Here is a 9,339-nt window from a genome sequence, read left to right as displayed (position 1 = left end):
TGTCACATAAGGCATGTGCATCAAGATGTAGCACGGTGTAAAACATGCCTTGCAAGCCCAGAACCTCTCCCTTGAACGAACTATACAAACAACGGAAATATATCTGGGGTAGCTGCATGAAACTAGAACACAATCAACCCTCTCTGAAAGGAGTAAAGAGAGGCGGGTGTCAGACTAGGAACACTACACTATCAGATACTTGCATGGCTCCTAAGTCCGTTGACCCCAAAGACACCCAGTAAGGCCAGCAGATCCCCGGTGGTAGAGATATTGATTGTGCAAGCAGATATAAACCAGGCTTTCCTGTAGTACCAGACGTCTGTATATCAGGCTGTGTTGGGAGTGCAAGCTCCCCAATTAGATGAGTATTTGAATAGACTATCGACCCCCAGACTTAACCCTCTTCAGGGACATACACCAGATGAAACCCTGACCACTGAGGAAATTGGCTTCATGATTGACAAGATCGCGTGCAACAAAACTCCTGGGATGGACGGGTTCCTGGTGGACTTTTACTTCACCTACAGAGCAACCCGCTCTCCAAAGCTAATCCAAATGTACCAACAAGCCCGGCAGAGGGCACATTGCCGGGATCCCTATGGGAGTCTATGAGGTTGGTCCTGCCTAACCCCAACAGGGACCCCCTGGAGCTACACTCCTACTGGCCACAGTACACCGACCACAAGATTCATAGGAAGGTTCTTGCAAACAGGTTGCTCCCCTGCCTCTCTACATTGGCACCAAGACCAGAATCAGACCCCCAGGATATAGCGGCATGGATTAGCAAATTTAGCGGCACAAAAATGGAAATTTAGCGGCACAAATATGGAAATTTAGCGGCATTTTATTTGGTGGTTTTTCCTACAACAAACACAGATATCTTCTTTTTTTAGTTGTTTAACAACATGAAGCTATGTATTTTTGGTTTATTTACAATGTAGACACTTTGTTTGGCTTCAAGGCTGCATATAGGACATAAACTAATGAATAAATGCCCCAAAAGCAATCCCCCCATCGGCCGGCCGCACAATCGGCACGCTGCAGAATTACTTAAGAGTAGTGGTGAGTGGAATAGTATTGTAGAGTGGCATAGAGTTGGCATTGAGTGTTGTAGAGTAGATTTTCCACCCAGACTGTGAACAGTGTCTAGTACCACACGTGCATAATTATGTGTGCCAGGGTGTGGTCACGAGCTAGTAGGGCTACAGCACGTTCATGATAAATATATGCAAACATGTGTACCAGCTTCTACTTAGCAAGAAAATCTGTTAATGCAAGCGTTGTTTGAAATGAAACTCATCAACTGCACTGTGTGCATCTGCCAAAATTAACCGAGGATGCTGGATTCGAGGTTCCCGACAACAGCTCCATGTTTTACACAAGACGTTGGTGATCTGGGATGTATTATGGTTAGTCAATTTAAAGCAGCTCTGACCGCTTAGCAGGAAGCTTAGTACCAGGATAATGGAAGAAATACTGCTTACCCGCGCTTGCCTCTCACTATTCCTAATTGAATAATCATGTATCAAATCAATGTGTGTTTGATGAAGCCCATCATAAGGTAGCTTTGAATTCAGTGCAATCTTGAAAACAATGTCAGCTAAGCCACTACATTTTGTGCAATCACACATCCGTGCTGGGGGAGCTATGCTCATACAGTCATGTGAGTTCCTAGCAACATCAGAGCGGATCTTGAGTGCTTTTAACAGCTGTGCATTTACATATTTCTTTCTATAGCTATTTAGATGTACGAAGAAAGCAAATAAATCTGGCAATTTATGACTGAATGGTTAATGGAGGGCACAGCCTCTATCTCATTTTAGATTGATTACCCTTTGAAAGGTTTTGACACGTTCCAATACTTGGTTTCTTCTGCGTAACAGACGAGGTTAAAGAAATTTCGATTATGTCTACAAGTATTTCTATAAGAATATGTGGTTTTTGTCCTTATAAGATTAGTCAAGGAGAGAAGCAATTTTATGAAGTTTACCTTCAACTCTTTGGACATCAGAATGGCTGTCATAGAAACTAACACATTTCAATATAGGTAAAAATCTTGCTTACCTTTATCCACTGTACTTTTCACCCAAATTGTCTAATTGTATGTGGTTTGATATCACATCTTGCACTGCCTCACTGGCAGCACCTCATTCATCCTATTTCGGGGTGTTGTTACATGCCAAGGGATATGTAAGTTATTTGAGAATTATATCTGATTTTGTGCTTAAACGTATGGTGCATGTTTACATTTTTCATGACTAATTATTTATTTACATATGTGCATGATCCTCAGCAACCTGATTTAACCACAATGGGATTCTTTATTTACATATGAATTAGTTTCTTGTAGCACGTGGAAATCTCAATGGTTACAGCCTGCCTCTCTCTCCTCTCGATCGTGGTATCAGCAGGGAACACCCCTGGGGACTCAGAGACTCACAGAGCTGCCCCTCCCAGGCTTCCCACGGAGCGGGGGCTGCCACTGCCTCAAGATGCCTGCGATCCACCAGATTGCTCTTCCCCCCCCACCCCCATGCCTCCGCAGACCCGCCCCCTTGAAAGGGGTCTGGATGTCTAGATTTCGCGGGCACTTTTGTAAAAATCCCACCATTTTTACAAAAGAGCCGATTTCGCTGCACTTTTGTAAATATCGCTGCACTTTTACAAAAGTGCCGATTTCGCGGCAAATCGCGAAATCCTGGAAGGTCTGCAGAATGGTTTCGTACCTGGGAGAAAAACATGTCTAAACCTATGACGCTTCTGCGGCTGATGGAGGCGAATCTTCATGAATTGCCTCCATACACAGCCCTCTCACTAGATATAGAGAAGGCCTTCGACACCCTGGGGTAGTTTTACTTAACGAAAGTGCTGATGTGCATGAAACCAGGAGCAGAAATACAGCACTGGATAAATCTCCTCTACACCAACCCGCTGTCCCGCATCTGGACATGCAGAAATCTCAGTTTCTTTTGAAGGATGTGGCAAAGATGCCCGCTGTCGATTACTTTCGCTCTAGCCATGGCCTGTTCCGTTTGCAGGACCCAGCAGTCGGTATAACGTGTGAGCCAAATTGGGAGGCCATAACACTGTATGCTGATTATGCATTTGTGTAACTCAGGTAAGTGCATGCGTATCTATATATGTATAGGTATTTAGGGGTGAATGTACCACACAAACAATACAGGGCAACTTAGGTGATGTCCTATGTTTGCAGCTCCCTGTCGTTTTGGGGCTCGCTGCCACTATCGACCCCTGGGTAGAGTGGCAGTTGCAAAAACGCTGTTGATACATTTATACTGCTTCTCGACCCCCCCAGTTTACCCACCCGCCGCTTCTTCAGGAAATTGGACTCTGTTTCTGTTCTTAAAATGTAAATTGATACTTGTATAGCGCACTACTCACCTGTAAGGGTCTCAAGGCGCTTGTACGAATACCGCTGTGGAACCCATCCTGGCTTTCCCTGTGAGGCGTCCACTCCTGGGCACCCCCAAGGTGGAGGTCAGGCATCCTTAGCGTTGTGGGGGCCGTTGTGGAGATTAAGCAAGCTATTGCCCAGAGTTGCAGAGTGGGACTCCATGATTGGAATAGGCACTGAGGCGAGAATTATCAGGTCCGTGGAATTTTGAGCCCAAGACCCGCCGAGGCGGGGAATTGAACCCTGGTCCCGAGCTAGACCTCTGCATCAGGGTCTGCCGCTCTAACCATTGATATATTCGATAGAGTGAGCTACCCAGTAAACCTTTGGGGGCTGGGTGAAATATGATCAAAAGGGTGAGAGGGCCTCCAAAGGAGTTTGTTTTCAATATTCACTTTGCTTATTCTAAATGGATTGAGTATAGGTAAGTGAATTATCCTAAAGTAACTTAATTAAATAAATCAAATGGCTAAAACTAACTAGACACAACAATACTCAACAGTGACACAAATGTTAACATAAAAACAAATAGACATGTGTATATGCAAAAAATAGATTTTATCAAAATTAAGGTTAGCAGGGAAAAATTACAATAAATCAAAATGAGTAACACATGAATACAAGACAGGTATTAGGAAATAAATCAAAATCTCTGTATGGCCTGTGACAAGCTTATCCAAAAACAAGGGGTGGAGAAAATTTCTTTTGGATAAAGCAGAAGTCGACGTTTCGGTCTCTACGGACAACTCAATGAGACCATCATCAGGACAAATTGAAACAAAATATTGTAAATCCCCAAGGGCGAGAATCACTAGCCAGTATCTTAGCTTTTGCGATTTTGAGCGGCTCTAATACTGTTGGTAATCGATCTGAAAATGGTGACCACCGGTTGGAGTCTTTTAGGAGGGTCTCAGGTAGGGTTTTCTATTCTTCTAAAAAGTACAGCAGGAGGAAATAATTACTCCGTGGAGATTTGGGCACATCCAAGAATTCTGTTATGTGCTGACAAACGCCTGTTAATGGACGGTCTGATAAGCTTCTCCGCGGTCAAATAACACGCCAGTCTTTCCCGTCATTCGATCGAGGATGGGGATGTACATTTAAAAGACTAATAAAGAACTACAAACTACTGTGTGACTTGGAAGATGATTATTTCTCAATATAGCCCTTGTTTGTGATCTCGTTACAGTTCTCACATTATCATCCGCACTAGAAGAAATGGGAGCCGGGGGGCGTCTGATCATAGAAACTCATTTACATATTAAGGGGGGGTGAAAGCCTGTTCACATAGCACAACACAACTTGTTTATGTAAAAGTTTGTACATTGCACAGGGAGTGTGATTCAGGTAACAGTGTGAGTGTTGTATGGCAGGAGCAAGCAGTCTTAGTTGCTGAGACATGAATCTCTGACGGTTGCATTATTAGCTCTTTCAACTGTTTGAGAGAGGGTGGCAGTCTCAAATTCTGGGGGCACAGATACCAACAGCTTCCCTCATAATCTTTGATTTTTGCATCTACAGGTGGTGCAGATGCCACCTAGGAGAGTAACCTTAGTGTGCTTTCTGGAGTCAGCCTGCTTTGCTTTTTCCAAACTTTGGTCAGCAAAGGTAAATATGTCTTCTACTAAAGTGTTCCTAGCTCACTTTTGGTAACGTGGCTTGAGCAGTAGGGCCTACGGCGGGCTCGAAGGTAGAGCAAAACAGTGGAAGTCACAAATTTCAATAGGTTATTAAAAATAGACAAGGAACTTAAAGATTCAAACCAAGTTTAGATCAAAAATAATATTTAATAATTATTCAGAAGCAAAATCTAAAGGAGGGCTGTGATTTATGGATTATTACTTAGCAAAAACAACTGTCCAAACCAAACAAAAAGTTAAATACATTTTAAAAAAAGCAGATCCACTGAATCAATCAGGAAGTTACCTACAAAATTGTAGCTGACTTCGGTAGCTATGCTCGAGAGGGCAAAGATAAGTTTAGTCTCTGGTGATGAATAACACTGGAATTTGATGCAAGGATTTTGCCTGAATCAGTCTCAGATGATGACGAGCTGCACAGAAGTGGCTTGAAGTGCAACATTCCCACAGAATAGAGTTGGGTTATCAAGTTGAACCTGAATCCACAGCCATCAAAATGTGGGAAACTTCAAGCAGTTACAACAGCTGCGAAGTCTTCGGAGCTTCCAAGTTATGGAGATGGTTCAAGGTTGATAAGAGCGAAAGCATGGAACGTGGCAGGCCTGAGGCATGGTTAAGGGGATAGCAGGATCCATTTGAAACAAAAAGAAGATGGAAAGAGGCCACTCATGCGGATCTTTGTAATATGAAGCTGTGTCCCAATGGAACAGAAGTCATTAGGACTATTTAGGGTGGAGCCAAGAATGGTTTGCATATGGCTGGCCTTGTCTGTAGTTACACAAAGACTAGAGAATGATGTGGTGGGATGTTGCCGAGATTAGCTACCAGTTCATCCATCACCTTAGGTTTTTCTCAATGATCACCCCTACGTGGTACAAACATGAACAGATGTTGGTCCCATGGAGACCTTCGACAAAGGGACTCCTGCTTCAGGGCCCTGGTGAGGCTCATTAAGGCTGGAAACAGTTTGAGGTTACATGCATTCCAGACCCTTGGGGGCGTGGCCTCAAAGATCAGGATCGCATGGCCTTTGAGGGTCAGAGCCACAGCTTATAAACACTCAGGAAGCAAAACACACTGAATGGAATGAGGCCACAAATAGTTACAAAAGAATGAAATAGTTACAAAAGAATGAGGTTAATTCAAGCATTTCCATCCCTCGCTGTGCGCTTTTCTCAGTAGACAGTTTGTAGGACAATCAATGGAGCGGTGTCTTTGTGGCTGCTTCATGTAAATGTTTTGTGATGCTGAAAGCTCCTCCTCAGGGTTTACAGTGAGCACCTTTTATTCTCCCACATTGTCTCTCCTATGTGGAAAGGTTACATTTACAACTGAAGTTTTTGTCACATTGAGAGCACGGGTCATTTTCTTTCTCATTGTGGGTTCTCTCATGTTGAATGAAACGGAATCTCCAGCTGTCGCTTCCCTGGCATTTAGAACAAAGACAAGGTTTTTTTTCAGGTAAGTTCTCCCAAATTGAAGACCAAATTTCCGACTGAAACTTTTCTAGCATTCAGAGAGCTAATAAGGTCTTTCCCCAGTGTGAGTTCTTTCATGTCTAGTGAGAGTCTTTTTCAGTCGGAAGATTTCCTGGCATTCAGAGCACTGAAATGGTGTATACCCAGTGTGGGTTCTTTCATGTCTAGTAAGGTTGGATTTCTGACTGAATCTTTTCCAGCATTCAGAGCACTAATAAGGTTTTTGTCCAGTGTGAGTTCTCTCATGTGTAGAGAGATATATTTTCTTACTGAAGCTTTTCCAGCATTCAGGGCACTGATAATGTTTTTGTCCAGTGTGGGTTCTTTCATGATCAATTAAACCAGATCTATCTCTGAAGTTTTTTTGGCATTCAGAGCACTGATACGGTTTGAGCCCAGTGTGAGTTCTTTCATGTACAGTAAGGCTGAATTTCCGATTGAAGCTTTTCCAGCTTTCAGAGCACTGATAAGGTTTTTGTCAAGTGTGAGTTCTCTTGTGTTCAATTAAACTGCATCTCTGACTAAATCCTTTCCGGCATTCAGAGCACTGATACGGTTTCTGCCCAGTGTGAGTTCTCTCATGGAGAGTGAAAGATATTTTATGACTGAAGCTTTTCTGGCATTCAGAGCACTGATACGGTTTGAACCCAGTATGGATTCTCTGATGTAGAGTTAAACCGAATTTATGATAAAAACCTTTTTGGCATTCAGAGCACTGATACGGTTTGAACCCAGTATGGATTCTCTGATGTAGAGTTAAACCGTATTTCTGAGGGAAAACTTTTTGGCATTCAGAACACTCATACGGCTTATGCCCAGTGTGGGTCCTTTCATGTTGAGTTAGATGGCCTTTCTGACTGAAGCTTTTCCAGCATTCAGAGCACTGATAAGGTTTTTGTCCAGTATGGGCTCTCTCATGTTGAGAGAGAGCTGATTTACTACTGAAGCTTTTATAGCATTCAGAGCACTGATAAGGTTTTTGTCCAGTGTGAGTTCTTTCATGTATAGTAAGGCTGGATTTCCGATTGAAGCATTTACAGCATTCAGAGCACTGATAAGGTTTTTGTCCAGTGTGGATTCTCTCATGTATAGTAAGGCTGGATTTCCGATTGAAGCATTTACAGCATTCAGAGCACTGATAAGGTTTTTGTCCAGTGTGGGTTCTCTCATGTATAGTAAGGCTGGATTTCCGACTGAAGCTTTTCCAGCATTCAGAGCACTGATAAGGTTTTTGTCCAGTGTGAGTTCTCTTGTGTTCAATTAAACTGCATCTCTGACTAAATCCTTTCCGGCATTCAGAGCACTGATACGGTTTCTGCCCAGTGTGAGTTCTCTCATGGAGAGTGAGAGATATTTTATGACTGAAGCTTTTCTGGCATTCAGAGCACTGATACGGTTTCTGCCCAGTGTGAGTTCTCTCATGGAGAGTGAGAGATATTTTATGACTGAAGCTTTTCTGGCATTCAGAGCACTGATACGGTTTGAACCCAGTATGGATTCTCTGATGTAGAGTTAAACCGGATTTATGATAAAAACCTTTCTGGCATTTAGAGCACTGATAGGGTTTGAGCCCAGTATGGATTCTCTCATGTTGAGTTAAACCGGATTTGTGATAGAAACCTTTTTGGCATTCAGAACACTGATACGGCTTATGCCCAGTGTGGGTCCTTTCATGTTTAGTAAGGTTGCCTTTCTGACTGAAGCTTTTACAGCATTCAGAGCACTGATAAGGTTTTTGTCCAGTATGGGCTCTCTCATGTTGAGAGAGAGCTGATTTACTACTGAAGCTTTTACAGCATTCATAGCACTGATAAGGTTTTTGTCCAGTGTGAGTTACCTGATGTTTAATCAGACTGCTACAAAAACTGAAGCTTTTTTGGCACGTGGAGCACTGATATGGTTTTTGTCCAGTGTGAGTTCTTTCATGTATAGTAAGGCCTGATTTCCGATTGAAGCATTTACAGCATTCAGAGCACTGATAAGGTTTTTGTCCAGTGTGGGTTCTTTCATGTAAAGTGAGATTGGATTCGCTACTGAAGCTTTTCTGGCATTCAGGGCACTGATACGTTTTATGCCCAGTATGGGTTATTTCATGTAACGTAAGGTTGGTTTTGAGACTGAAGTCTTTCTGAAATTCAGGACACTGATAGGGTTTTCGTCCAGAGCTAGTTTTCTCACGTTTAGTGAAGTTGGATTGATAACTAAAGCTGTTCTCACATTCATTGTGCTTATTCGAGTTATTTGTTTCTCCAAGTTGGGTTTGTTCCTGAATACAAGTCATCTTACGACTGAATCGGATTGTGTACTTGTTTATGTTACAACTCAGCATTAACTTCTAAAGTACATTTCAGATGCTCTTCTTAATATATGTATAGCGCCGGGAAACCCACTGTGGGTAGCTGTGCGCGGTAAAAGTTTAAATAAATAAATAAAATAAATTTAACTAATGATAGTTTTTACCTGGAGATCATTTTCCTACCTTTAAAGGCACAGATTTAACTTGTCTTATAAACTTTCACTGAGGAGCCCCTTGTATTTATTAAAATGTTCCTCATGGATTCATTTTCTCCAAGTTATGCCTGGGTGAATTCTCTCAAGTTTAATTAGTCTCATTTAGTGATTCTAGTTTCTTCATATTTGATTTAGGAGTTTTAAAAGCACTGATAAGGCCTTTGGGGTTTAGTGTTTGCCTGTAAGGTATGTTTGTACATACAAGTAATGACAGCTGATTAGGGCATGCCAGGGTGGTTTATGAATTATCAATAGCGTAACACTGGCCCCTTTTATACTTTGTCAGTATATGCTT

At 42.4% G+C, this 9,339-nt stretch overlaps 1 pseudogene; it reads right to left on the bottom strand.

Moving 5' to 3' along the window:
• Nucleotides 1-4,100: 4,100 nt before the first annotated feature.
• Nucleotides 4,101-9,312, bottom strand: LOC147737487 (uncharacterized; annotated as a pseudogene).
• Between the last annotated feature and the right edge of the window lie 27 nt (nt 9,313-9,339).

The sequence above is a fragment of the Lissotriton vulgaris genome, chromosome 1_1 (assembly GCF_964263255.1).
Source record: "Lissotriton vulgaris chromosome 1_1, aLisVul1.2, whole genome shotgun sequence".
NCBI lineage: Eukaryota > Metazoa > Chordata > Amphibia > Caudata > Salamandridae > Lissotriton > Lissotriton vulgaris.
Note: the sequence above shows the minus strand (reverse complement) of the source record. Positions and strands in the feature narration are given on the sequence as shown.